General features: G+C 35.1%; 1 long non-coding RNA gene across 1 annotated transcript; it reads right to left on the reverse strand.

Annotated features, from left to right (window-relative positions):
- Window positions 1-8,398: 8,398 nt before the first annotated feature.
- Window positions 8,399-9,660, reverse strand: LOC149164253 (uncharacterized). Its single transcript, XR_016260209.1, has 2 exons — window positions 9,462-9,660; window positions 8,399-9,178 (listed from the first exon to the last, which is right to left on the reverse strand). It is a non-coding gene; the product is annotated as an uncharacterized LOC149164253 (long non-coding RNA).
- Between the last annotated feature and the right edge of the window lie 5,060 nt (window positions 9,661-14,720).

Raw genomic sequence — 14,720 nt, forward strand, 5'->3', positions numbered from 1 at the left:
ATCTTAGATAGGGATACCATATTTCTGAATGCCTTTTGGACTACACATTGAGAAAATATGTGCACCAAGTTGAAGAGGTCTACAACATTCCATCCACAAAAAAATTAGTAGATAGAAGTAGTCAACATGAATATGGTGCAACTTTTGAGGGGTTACAATAAGAATATTTTGAATACCTAGGTTGAAAATTTAATCTATATTGAACACTCTTATAACATAGAGTCCATACTTCCATTGCTAGGTTTCCTTTTGAAACTTGCTTTGGGTATTTGTCCCCTTCACACTTGGATGTTTTGTATGGACATCAGGGAGGAGTGAGGGGAGATATTATAGGTGAAGAATTAAAAGTTGAGAAATTTGTTGAAAAGGTTATGTAGATACATTTGCAAGTGCAGGAGATTCTTAAGAATTCATAAGAAAAGTACAAGGAATGACATGTTAGCAGAGAACTGAAAAATCATTCAAGGTGGGAGACAAATTTTGGTTGCAATTGAATAAATAAAGGTTATAGGATCTTGGTGAGAAGGTTCTTGCTTTGTGGTACATTCCTTTTGGGGTATGTTGTTCACCAAAACTACTAATAGTAAAAGAGAATCGACCTCATGGGATACATAAATACCCCATTCATTTTTATAAAAGTGGTACTCCTCTTTCTCGCTTAGATAAAAAAATAATATTATTTCATTCAAAATAATAAATTTATCCATTCATAACATCAACGCCTAAGAGTGGAGCAAGCAGTAGGACCCAAACAACAAATAAATTATTTTATCTAGAAAAAATAATGTAGAGTAATTCATTATTCCACCATGAACATTTCTTAAGACAAAGTAAAAAATAATTATGGATTGTCCTTATAGGAAAAGAAATAGAAAAAATAAGTTTGGATGATTAGAGACTAAGAAGAAAAGAGGTCGTTGATTCTTTGAACAAAATTACACTCACAAAATCTGGAGGTGGATGATGGATGGATTCCTTTCTCTTCTTCTTCTTCTCTCTAGTACTCTTTAAATAGGTAGTTGGGATCATGAATATAATAGGAATAAGCACTTCTTTCAAGTTCAAAGTTACGAGAGATTAATTATTATAGCTAATGCCTTTGTGATCTAATCTTCAGTGTAATCTCTTAACGACGCTATTGTTATAGCTTGTTTGACTCGAAGTGAGAATAACTCATCTTCAATAACTTTGCATTCATAATTTAACTCTTGTAAGGTAGCCATATGGTCTTCATTATCATTCACAAACTTAACCAACCATTTTTGGATTTCTTCTTCAAAGAAGTAAGTGAGGTTTTCAAACTCACTACCCCATGAAACCATGAGCATAATTAATTCCAATTCAAGTCAGTTTTTTGTTAACATTGTGGCATCCCTTGTTAATGGTGGGCCTTTGAATTCCTTCACTATATCCCAGGTGTTTAGAAACAATTTACTTATTTTTCCTTTCAAGGTGTTGCAATTTGCTATTACTTACAAAAGGATATCAATCCTTGCAAACCAACAAGCTTTCATCTACTTCATGCTTCTCTTGGAGGGCATATCTTGTTGCTTTCTTGTGTAATCATTCATGTCCAATATTTCTCTTGCTACAAATGTACTTAATGTTTTTTTAATAAAAATATTCATCATTTTCTAAATCATTTTGAAGTTACTTAGTAATATAAAAAACCACATTTTCCAAATTACTTGAACTAACAACAATTTCCTAGGTTTCCAAAATTTTGTTGAGTCATTTATTATGTTCTAATCTTAATTAAAAACTTAGAAGCCTTTTTTAATTTAGTAGATGATCCAACTATTCTTGGAGGGACTTGGTTTGGGGCGATGATAGATAATTGCTATGTGAACAAAGGTCTAGGTCTAAAAGCATCTTCAAGTTCCTTTATCCTTTTCTTAGTCTAATATTTCTAATTCTTGTTATGTTATCAAGTGCATCACCAATAGGTTGGTGGAAGTTAATAATTTTGTAGGCTTTCAATTCTTTGACCTCAATCTTTGAATTCTATTATTCGATAACTTTCTTATTTTTGACATTAAATTTTTCAATTTGTAGTTTTCTAGCCTTTTTATTGTACATGGTATGGTGCAACGTATTAGATTCTTCCTAAAAAACAATTAGTCCTTCATGGGATAACTCCTTTATATGTATCTGTATTTGACTATTTGTATTTATGCCCAAACATGAACTTTATTAATAATATCAACTTCCATTTCTACTACCTTATCTATTAGGTTCTCAAAGCCTTGACCACTTTTGGTACTAGTCCTCATTTTTATTTTCAAAGGTGTGATAGCATGTATTTTCTCTAATTGAGAACAAGGAGGATTTGAACCATCCTCATCTCTTGCATATTCTTCATTATTGTCTCCTCTTTCAACAATATTCTTATGACTCTTATGGTTAGAAGAGGAAATCATCTGGGGAAGATAGGTAGACTCTAGCATCATTGTTGTTCATAGATCTACCATGTTCTTTTGTTTATATTTCCTATCCTCCCTTTATGGCTTAATTTTCTTTGCATGGGTATTTGAGTTGTCTTGTGTATCTATAAAATTTAGCCCATAAATTTTCCCTACATGACATTCTTCTACACACCAAGGCCTTTCCAACAATGTGAAAATCACCTCAATTGGAGTTTATATGCAAAAGTTATGCCTCTTGCAATTTGACGACCATGGTACTAATTAGATGCCATGCCATCTCCCATTACTCACTCATCTAAGGCTAGCCACATGTGAGAATTCAAGAATATTATAAAAGATTCAAAATCTAATACTAATTGAGGGTTGAGGTATGCAAAATCCCTAACCTCATACGACTATCAAGATATGTTAAATACTACGCAGCTAGGAAGAGAATGGGGTTCCATTCTATTAGCATTGTACTTGTTCCATAGTTGAGCAGAGCACCTAGGAGTGGGATTTGAGAATATAAGAGAGGAATAAGAATACCTATAGTAGCCATTTAATCCATGATGTTATAGGAAACTCCATGGTGAGTTCCCCATTCTTTGTATTTGCATTTGCATCATTGAAGAAAAGAGAGCAGAGCATAGGCCTCATCTTCTAGTTGGGTTTTCTCCTATGTTGAGTTTCCTATGATACATCTTATGTTTACTTGTGCGGATGTGTGTTTTTTTATTTCTCTTTCATTTCTACATTTCAGTTATTTTCATAAATTTCAACATTAAGTTAGTTATAATAAATCTGGGATTTAAGAAAATAAATTGAATAAAGAAATTTCACAAATATTAAAAGATCTATTGTGAAAAATTGTTCTAATGGAATATACATAGGAGTTTGGAGATCAATATAGGTTTGCCTCTATGTATTTTGTCAAGATATCCTAGCCATCACTAATCATATAACCTATGATGTTTTTTGTTGGATTGTAGGTATTATTGTGTATAAATCACCAACAATTACCTCTCAATGGGGAAGAAACAATGACACTTGTTCCCTAAGTTCCTAGTGGACGTAAACAATGCCTTATATTCGTAATTTGAAATTTTCAGTTTAGTTCTCATATTTCATTGTATATAATTCATATGGGGGGGTTGATCACACTTGATCACCCACCTAAGTATGTATATTATAACTATAACCCAAGACATGGTCAAAGGTGATCATTCTCTAATTTTGTACCTCTATAAATAGATAATATAATGATTATTGTAGCATATGTGTTCCTCTATTTGCATGGTGATCTCTTGGGTTTCTTTATTCTTGGATGTGAATATTCACATTGTTGTTTTTAGCTCATATTACTCTACTTAATCGAATAAAACTTTATATTTTTTGGAAAAATTGCATAAATTATGATATCGTAAGGTAGATATAATAGGATTTTGAGTTGCATGACCACCCCCACCCACCCCCCCCTCCCCACCACCACCACCGTGGTGCTAATTTTTATCTTAAGATCAAGATGAGACCATAGGGAATTGCCATAATCCATTTTTTTATGACTGAAAGTGTCAAACTTATTTTTCTTACAATATTAAGGTCCCAAAACACCTTCAAAAATATGTTTGATGTGATCTATATGCCCCTCAAAACAAGGTAAATTGTTTTTTTTAGATCCCATCATTTTATAGTTGAAACAATAGGGAATTATCATAGTGCATATTTTTATATTGAAATTTTCAAGTCATTTGTCTTGCCACATTTAAGTCACATGACAATCTAGGTTGTACAAGGAACAAAATGAAAGACCTGAAAGAAATGGAACATACATAGAGAGAAATATAATAGAGATCACAATAATATAGTGAAAACCCAACTTGTACTGCTAAATAAAATAGTAGAATATTGTATAACACAAATTGGCTAGAATGGTGGTAGCTTATCTCTGAGGAGAGATAGAGATAATGACTATGATCATTTTCGAAAGATATTACAAGAGGTCGAAACAATATCCTTTTAAAATTTAGAAAGAATCCTTGAGGTGCAAATTCCTAGCCCTAAAAGATGAATAGCCAAAAAAATGGTGGGCCCCGAGGTGGCTAGTCAATACATCCACTTCTTTGGGGCATAAATTTTGCATACAATCTTTGTTTGTGGCACATGATATCTCATTGGAAATAAATATCTGAATTACAAATTTTAGTTAGGGCCAAGTATATTAGGCTTCCCTAGATGTCCAAAAAATATCGTTAAGGGCCTCAAGACAGCGATAGAAGTTTGGGAGGCCGCAAAAAACCATAGAAAAGCTACCAAGAAGATGAAGAACAATTGATTCAATGGAAGAGGTAGGTCACCACCAATATCCACCTAGATCACATGACACAATATGTTTTCATGTGATGTATATGCCCCTCACAAACAAGACAAAGTACTTGCTTTGAATCACACAGTCTTTGTGTTGAAACCATAGGGAATTGCCATAATGTGAAATTTTTTCATTGAAAATTTCAAGTCACTTATCCCATAGAGTCATCTTTTACATTTGGTCCCTAAGTAGTGGACACACATAAATTATTATAATTGTAATTGCACTTTTCACTTTAGTTTTTATATCTCATTATGTATAACATATAAGGGGATTGATCACACTTGAACACCCACCTAAATATGTATACTTTAATTGTAACCATAGGAGGCATGGTCAAAGGTGATCACCCTCCAATTTTGAACCTCTATAAATAGATAATACAACAAAGCATGTACCATATATGTTCCTCTTTACTTGCATGTTGATCTCTTTGGTTTATCTATTATTGTAAGTAAATATTTATATTGTTGTTTTATGTTCATATTACACTGATTAATTTAAAAAAAAAAATGTTTTTTCTAAGTTATATAAAATAATCTTTCAGGGTGGTTAAAATAGGCTTTATAGTTGCATGACCCACACCCCCCCCCCCCCCATTATTATTTTTTAGTTGAAGATAGAGTTGAAATAATAATAAATTGTCATAATGCCTATTTTTATCATTGAAGTTTTCAAACTTATTTGTCACACAACATTAAGGTCCCACAACACCCCTAAAAATATATTGATGTGATCTTTATGGCCACTTACAAACCAGGCAAACTACTTTCTTTTGATCCCACAATTTTTTAAATAAAACCATAGGAAATTGCCATAATGCAGATTTTTATTTTGAAATTTTCAATTCATTGTCCCATAACATTTAGGTCCCATGGGACCCCAAAAATATGTTCGATGTGATTTATATGTCCTTCATAAACAATGAAAACTATGTGCTTGAGATTCCATCATCCATATTATTTTATTGATATTTTGAAGTCATTTTCCCCATAGCATTTAGGTCCCACAACATCCCCCCAAAAATATGTTTGATGTGATTTATATTCCCTAACAAACAAGACAAACTACTTACTTTTGATCCCACCATATATGACACCTAACCCCTAAGTTCTTAGTGGACACAGACAATGTATTATAATTGTAATTTGCATTTTTAACCTTAGTTTTCATATTGCATTGTATATAAATTGATTGCCCACCTAAATATGTATATTTTAATTGTAATCCCAAGAGAGTTGGTTAGAGGTGATCACTTTCTGATTTTGTGCATTTATAAATAGATAACCCAATGAATATTGTACCATATGTGTTCCTCTACTTTCATATTTGATCTCTTAAGTTTTTCTATATTTTTGTATGTGTGTATCCATATTGTTGTTTTGTATTCATATTACACCTATTAATCAAAGAAAGTTTTGTTTTTTTGTCCAATTGTATAAATTACTTGTAGAATAGTTGAAGCAGGCTCATGATTTGTGTGGCTCTCACAATGTTGTTTTTTGCTTAAGAGAAAGTTGAAACCAAAAAAAAACCATAATGCATTTTTTTATAATAAAATTTTTATAGTGATTTCTCCCATAACATTAAGATCCCACAACACCTCCAGAAATATATTTGATGTGATTTCTATACCCCTAACAAATAAAAAAAACTACGTTCTTCAATCTAACTAAACTACGTTATTCAATCTAACTATCTTTGAATTGAAACCATAAAAAAATAAAATAAAATAAAATAAAAAAATTGAAATTTTCAAATCTGATATCCCATAATATTAATTTACCATAATACTTTCAAAAATATATTCTATTTGATTTATAAACCCCTTACACACAATGCAACTACTGGCTTAAAAAAAAACACTTGTAATAATGTCTTAATAAAATCTTAATAAAAGATAACTTTAAAATATGATTTCCAATCAACTTTATTTTAAAAATTTAGCATATTTCCATTAGAACTATTTCTAATCTATATATAATTTGAAAAAAAAAAACAAACAAAAACCTAAACTAAAGATACAGGAAAATATATTCTCAATAATCATAAAGGAGAAGGTTGTACAATAATCATCCTGCCTCATATCTTCTTTTGATATAGAAACTTCCCTAAGTGGCAATCTCAATATCTTGTATAATTTCCTTAAAGATTTGACTTCGGTTTAATATACCTTTTAGCACTGAGAAGATGAATCCATATTTTGCCTCCTGTGGGGGGCTCTTATAAAAAGAAAAAGTTACTCCCAAATGTTAGACTTGGCATCTTTATAGATGATGTTTAGGCCATTGGTTAAGCTTTACTGTCAATAAGCTGATTCATTATGTGAAAAATTGTTTACATATTTTTTTCCCAAATATAACTCATCATATCAAAATTCAAGGTTACAGGTATATATTGTTAAAATAGCAATGTTTTATTGCTCTAGGTTAACCATTATATTATTAAAATGGTTTACAATATAATTAATTCAGTGAAATGGTTGATAATTACATTAGATTTAAATGCAAGTAAAAAAATACAACTGTTTTATAAAGTTGATAAGAATTTAAATTTTAAGATTCGAAATTAGTTATCTAGTTAAAAAAACTCTTGATAATATAAATAATCATAAATTTTTATTTAAATAGTTAATAATTTTAAGTATAATATTTTTTAAAGATTGATGGCATGGCACAAATATAATTTTTTAAATTTATTAAAAGTTATCTCAATCTGACAAACTTTGCAACATATTGCACCTGTTGATAAACATTAAGACTAAGTATATGCTGAGCATATTCCCTTGAGAATCAATGCATTTGCTGAGCATATTCTCTTGAGAATCAATCTAAGCCTTTGATAAACATTAAGACTAGGCAGATGCTGAGCATATTCCCTCGAGAATTAATCTAAATATTAAGACTAAACATTTACTGAACATATTCCTTTGAGAATCAATCTAAACCTTCAATTAATAAAATAAAATAAAAAATCAATCAATCCACATCCACTTTAAGTAAAAATAAAAAACTTTTAATAAATATTTGTCATAAAAAATTCTAAAATTTAAAACCTTATTTTCAATATATATAAACAACCCTATAGATGTAATTATTACAAAAAAACTGCTTCTGCTTGGCTAAGAGCTCGTCTTCCTCGGACGTAAGGAAACAGGTTAACGGCCCAAGACCCAGAGGCATCTGGCAGGAGTGAAAGCCTGCTCCCTTACGGACCACCAGCGGGTTATTTCAGGTGGCGTGGTTTTCCTTGATAACAGTGATGTGTCCACTGACATTCGCGGATAGCAGCCAAAGATGGCTGTCCTCACTGTTGGTTTGACAAAACTGAGTTTGATAGGTTTTTCCACCTTTTGAAAAAAAAAAAAAAATTATTACAAAATTTGAAACCTTATTTTCAATATATATAAACAACCCTATAGATGTAATTATTACAAATATGAAAATATATAAACAACCGTATAGATGTAATTATTACAAATATGAAAAATATGAAAATAATATAAATGCTTTTAAGCAATTAAAATTTGATTATCCTCCCATACATATCTGACCAAACCTAAACCCAAATCTCATCTTAACAGAAAAACCAGGACTTCCAATTGGATGCCTGTAAATTCCAACAGTCAAGCAAAACCGGTATTCATTCAATCCTCCATAGAAAACACTGTACATCAAGGCAGCCCAGGAATGAAGCCCAGCTATGACAACCCACCATTGTTAACAAAACTTTCCTATAAACTAACATAACATGGAACAAACAAACTGAAATCTTACATACACAGACAATTCTGTAGGCTTATTAATCTACAGTAAACCTCAATACATATATTATATATTGACAGACACAGCTTATGCCCTGTCCTTGCTGCCAAGAGGAGAGGGAATTGCTGGCATGGAACTGGTACTAACAAAGGCATCTTTCATCTGAGAAGTGAGATGCCATATGCCAAATCACCTCAATACATATATTATATATTGACAGACACAGCTTATGCCCTGTCCTTGCTGCCAAGAGGAGAGGGAATTGCTGGCATGGAACTGGTACTAACAAAGGCATCTTTCATCTGAGAAGTGAGATGCCATATGCCAAATCACCTCAATACATATATTATATATTGACAGACACAGCTTATGCCCTGTCCTTGCTGCCAAGAGGAGAGGGAATTGCTGGCATGGAACTGGTACTAACAAAGGCATCCTTCATCTGAGAAGTGAGATGCCAAATCGCCATGCGATCTCTGGGCGTTATTTTCCCTTCATCAATAATATTGTTACCCACATGCTGTTCCTCTTCCCTGATTTTGATGACCTGGCTGTGCAGAGGAGGGGTTGGGCTCAATGAATGAATCAGATCACCACATGGAACGCTAGATTTGCTGGATGATGATCTTGTCATTGTTAATCTGTAAATGAAAAAGAAGGGCAGAAAATAGATCCTTAGTAGAACCAGAGCATACTACAATATTTTCTTACCTAAAGATAAAATTGTGGAGCTTATAAAACTCCCACAGTAAAGAAAATTCGTTCCTTTCCTTACAGTCACAAGATGAATTGATACGAGAGGTGTGGGGTATTTATAAATGAATAAACAAATAAACCACTGGACAAAATGAATGAACTACAGCGGTAAAAGAAGAACTCCCATCACAGTGCACAGTCACTAGTTAGATTTGGTTCCATAATTACCTCGTCCCTGCTCAAATAACTGGTCGAATTAAATTATTACAGGGACCCCTGGAGTGTAGGGCAGGGTTTTGTGTGTCAAAACGCCATGAAAATATGGAAAAAGCTTTTTATCAGCATCAATCCAGATTAAGTTTCCTTGCAGGGGATCGTATGATCCCATTGGTTGTTCCTTTATGGCGTGCAACAGAAACGACTAGATTCCAAAATCTGTGGGAATCACATGGCCTCTTAGCACAGAGGTCATGGAGGGATTTTGACTAATCGATCCACGGAGTGTACCTTGTGGGACACCTACACAAAAATACTTGATAAACTGATAGTTAATAAGGTGCTTTTCTTAATCTTTGATGAGAGGACCTATAGCCTATATGTTGTCAGAATTCTGCGTCCTAGCAGGATATCACAAGCACAATCATGTGTTATCATTTCATGACTTTAGCATTTGAATATATTCTGATTTTAGAACTATAATGGTTGGTTCCAAACGTCTACTTAAAAAAGATTGATTATATGATTAATTTAGAAAATCAAACTTAAAAACAATATGGATCACTGAAGCTTGAAATTAGAGTATATATACCTATTTAATGGTTGGCACAACCCTCCTAGATAAAGGGATTTGCTTGCCCTACTCTCTAGGCCATCATTAGTTTTACTCTAGAAATTCCAATTGACCAAGGAATTCATAATATTACTTTTATCATAGGCAATGTCAACACTATGATGATGAATGTTGTGCTTTGCAAGCCAAAAAGGCCAAGTCTCTCCTTATTGAACTGCAATGCATTGTAATCAAAGAACCACATACAAGGAATAACAAGAGGAATCTGATTTCTATGATTTGAGTTTCTCCAACCCTTCACTGGTCCTTTTAGCCAAGCATTGTTATGATATTGAGCAAGAATCTATCTTCACTCACACTCTATAAACGAAAATGCAACAACCTCATCATGGGCGATGACCACAAAAAGAATCTCAGTACTTAATAGTGGGTTAACTCACTCCAATGTCATACCACACCACATATGGGTAAAGGACAGGGAGTCATCCACAATTATCATTTTTAAATTCATTAAACGTTTCATGATACAATTGTATGATTGACCCTGTTACCCCTCTTTCAGCAAGGGTACATATATGCACAAATTCATTTTTTGGCATCACCATTGTAAGCCCAAGGAATGCAAGTCTAAATCCCTATAGTATGATCTTTATGTGACAATGTGTCTTAGATCCTGTAGTATCCTATAGTCATAGTAGTAAAACAAAACAAGTTTTGTCTTTTAAATTATTTGACAAATGTATATAGGTTTGGATATATTCTTGTGGAAGATCAAGTTGTGAGCCTCAATTTAGAATAAAATTTTCATTACTCAATATAATTATGGCAAAGTGTGTGAAGAGTCACAAAAATGGTATTTTATCTTAAGGAGTCAAGTTAAGTAGGTCTAGGGTCAAGTTACATCAAAGATCATGAGAAAGAACGTGTTGTCATGCCTTGTCAACATGGGCACATATTTGTAGAGTATCTTGAGTCAGTTAGTGATCTGAACTTAAATAGGAATGCAACAAATTATAGACATAACCACAAATACAAAAATGCAGCAGAAATAACACTTCATTTCATTAATATCAAATACTGAAATATGCTTACAAATAGAATGGAAATAATACTAGCTCAGGCAATGGTAGTTTATCTTTGAGAAGAGATGTGACAGCTACATGCCTCTGAACTGTGTTACAATGAGGCTCGAATGCCTATTTATTATTGAGAAATAATGGAAAACTCTAAACATCCAAAAACCTAACCCTAGGAGATGAAGCACCAAAACTATGGGCCTTCTTTGGGTAAATTGGTACATCAACTTCCTGGGGTCGTAACTTTGGCATATGATCTTCGTTTGATGCGTACAATACCTCGCTAGAAATATCTATCCAAGGACTATAACTTTTGAGTGGAAGACATTGGTCTCTCACCCATGTTTGCGACGGTCTTCCTAAAAAAACGTCGTTTAGGGCCTCAAAATAGCTTCGGAAGTTTAGGACCCGAAAAACTGCCAAAAATAGTAAATTGTGCTACAATTAAGGAAACTAAAAAATTGAAAGAGACAGTGGTGGGGGTCCAAGTGGAATAGGCAGTGGCCACCAACATCCACCTGGATTAGTCCTCCCCTGTTAGGAAGCAATGGTCCCCATTGCGTTGAGTGACTCCATGAGATGGAGAAACTTATGCTAAACATGGTCCCTAGTGAGCCACTTGCCTTAGTGCAGGAGTTGGTCGGCTTTGATAACCCGATATAGTTGGATCTTCTATTCGCGAGTGTTCTTGACTTGTGTGTCCATAATTTGATCAGTTGTGGTCTGCTCCATGTAGTCTGGGTTTAACTCTGTTGGTGTGAGTTGTTCTACAATATCTGATGTGTCCAGTAATGATGAGAAGTATGGTCGAAGGTGGTCCACATTGAACACTAGGTGCAGACCAAGGAATGGGGGAATGCTAAGCTTGAAAGCATTGTCTCCCACAACCTTGATAATGGTGTAAGGACCATATCAAAGTGGTCTAAGCTTCCAATGGGCTCTGGTAAGGCGTTCTTTCTACAAATGTAACCAAACTTTATCACCCACTTGAAACTTCTGTGGTACCCAATGTTGATCATGTCGCTACTTGTACTTGGAATTTGACTTCTCCAAGATTCCGTGAACCTACTGGTAGATGTGTTGGATGCATTCAATAAATCTGGTCATTTTATCAACCTCAGACAATACATGTGTGGATTATGTTTGTGTAGTCATATGAGGCATGACAACATCGATCAGACACAATGGTTTGAAATTCTAGACCCACTTGAAAGGGACTAGGACCAGTCGAGCTATGGAGAGCTCTATTATAATTGTGTTGCACATAGGGAAGAATCTCATCCCAGGTTCATGGATGCTTGGAGTTGTACATGTGGAGTATGTGCACTATCATCCTATTGACGACCTTCGTCTGACCATTAGTCTGGGGATGGAAAGCAGTCGACTTGGTGAGATTGGTGTTCAATAGTGTCCAGAGGCTTGACCAGAATGTGCTCAGGAACCTTCTATCCCAATCTGAGACAATGGTCTGCAGGATCCCAAAATGTACCCATATTCGTTCAAAGAAGAGTTTGGCAGTTTCATCTGTTGTGATACTCTTCTTGCAGGCTTCCAGTATAGCCATCTTAGAAAAAATTTCACGACCACAAATACACAGCCATTACCATGTTTGGTAGAAGGGATGTCAGACATATAGTCATGGAGATGGATTCCTATGGCTGGTTGGGAGTAGGTAGAGGAGTGTACAGGCCTTGCTTCTTGATGGTTGGCTTGGAGATAGCACAAACAGTGCAAAATCTCATATATTACCCAACATCCAGTCAGAGTTTGGGCCAATAAAAGCACTTTTTTAGTACAACCACATTTTTCTCCACACGAAAGTTTCATGCGACCCGATTGTAGTGCGCCTCCCAAATCAGCTTGGCACGCTCGCTTAAAGGAACACAAAGGTGGCCCAAGTAGCATAATAATGCGTCCTCGAGGTGGAAATCAGGAACTTGATTTCCATCTACTAGCATCTGGTATGTGGAAGTTAAATTTGGATCATTTTTGTATAGTTGTGTCCATCTAGAGGTCTCATGGCCACAAGAGTTGAGAACAATAGTCAATGATGCAACTAGGCACTGACTGAGGTAGTCTGCAACATTATTGGTGGTACCCTTTTTGTATTTAATTTTCAAGTGGAATTTTTGCAGATATGTAGACCACTTCTGATGGCGATCGTTCTGCAACTTCCCTTGTGTCCACATAAACTGAAGAGCTTGGTGATCAGTGTGGATGACCGTATCCTTCCCCATAATGTAATGCTTCCATTGCTGACAAGCATGCACGATGGAATACATCTCTTTATCATAGGCGGGGTACTTCTAAATTGTATCGGAAAGTGTCTCACTATGATAGGCCACTGGATTCCCATGCTAGGTGAGCACTGCACCAATAGCATAGTCTAAGGTGTTTGTCTCGATTTCAAATGGATGTTGCAGGTCTAGCAATGTGAGTACTAGTGTAGAGCAGAGTCGGTGCTTCAACTCAACGAACGCCTTCTGTTGGGACTCAGACCATGAAAACTTTTCTTTCGCCCCGTCCTTAGTAATATGAATCAAAGTCCAAGTGATATGGGAGAATCCCAACATGAACCTCATATAAAAATTTGCAAGGCCCAAAAAGTTGTGAAGCTCCGTTAGAGTGATTGGGGTTGGCCAATCTCGAATGACTTGGATCTTAGTCGGATCCACATGCATGCCACACTCATCTATGATGTAACCTAAATATTGGACCTGGATCATGCCAAAGGTGCATTTCTCCAAGTTGGCACATAGTTTGTGCTGCCGGAGGGTTTGAAGGACCTCCCGAATGTGTTGCAAGTGTTCTTCCCAACTCATGTCTAAGATGAGGATTCCATCCAGATAAACAACTGCGAATGAGTTGGTAAAGGGCCTGAAGATGTCATCCATTAGCCTCATAAAAGTAGTAGGGGCATTTTTCAACCCGAAGGGAATAACCAACCATTCAAAAAGGCCCTCCTTTGATTGAACGTAGTCTTCCATACATCTGTGGGCTCTATTGGAACCTAGTGATAGCCAGACGTCATATCGATCTTGCTAAAATACTTGGCCCCTTGAGTTGGTCTAGAAGATCATCAATTCATGCGATTGGATACCTGTTCCTGAAAGTGATTTTGTTTTGTGCCCGATAATCAATGCAAAGGCTCCAGGTCCTATCTTTCTTATGTGCAAGTACAAGCGGGCTCCCACAAGGAGAGGAACTTGGTCGGATGTGCCCTTTTTGTAGCAACTCCTAGATTTGCCGCTCGATCTCTTCATTTTCGAGAATGGAGTGGTGATATATCGGCCCATTGGGTAGAGGTGCTCCATGAGTCAGATAGATCGAATGCTTGATCTGATAGTGCAAGGGTACCCCTATGGGTGAGGAGAAGATGTCCTTGTATTCTTCCACGACCATATCCACCTACTTCTTCTGCGTGGAGGAACCCTTCTCGGGGGCCATGGATGTGCCTACGCTCTCCCCCTTACATTGAGAGTGAATAAAAAAGAAAAAAAAATTCCCAGTCTGGGATATGATCTTACGACATTGCTTAGTAGAGATCACAGAGATGGCAATAGGTAGGGCTACCTCTGGTATCCTGTATAACTTACTACCCAAAAAAATAATAAAAAGAGC

Source organism: Pinus tabuliformis, chromosome 5_1 (assembly GCF_031772625.1).
Source record: "Pinus tabuliformis cultivar Carrire ecotype Pingquan chromosome 5_1, CPIR1, whole genome shotgun sequence".
NCBI lineage: Eukaryota > Viridiplantae > Streptophyta > Pinopsida > Pinales > Pinaceae > Pinus > Pinus tabuliformis.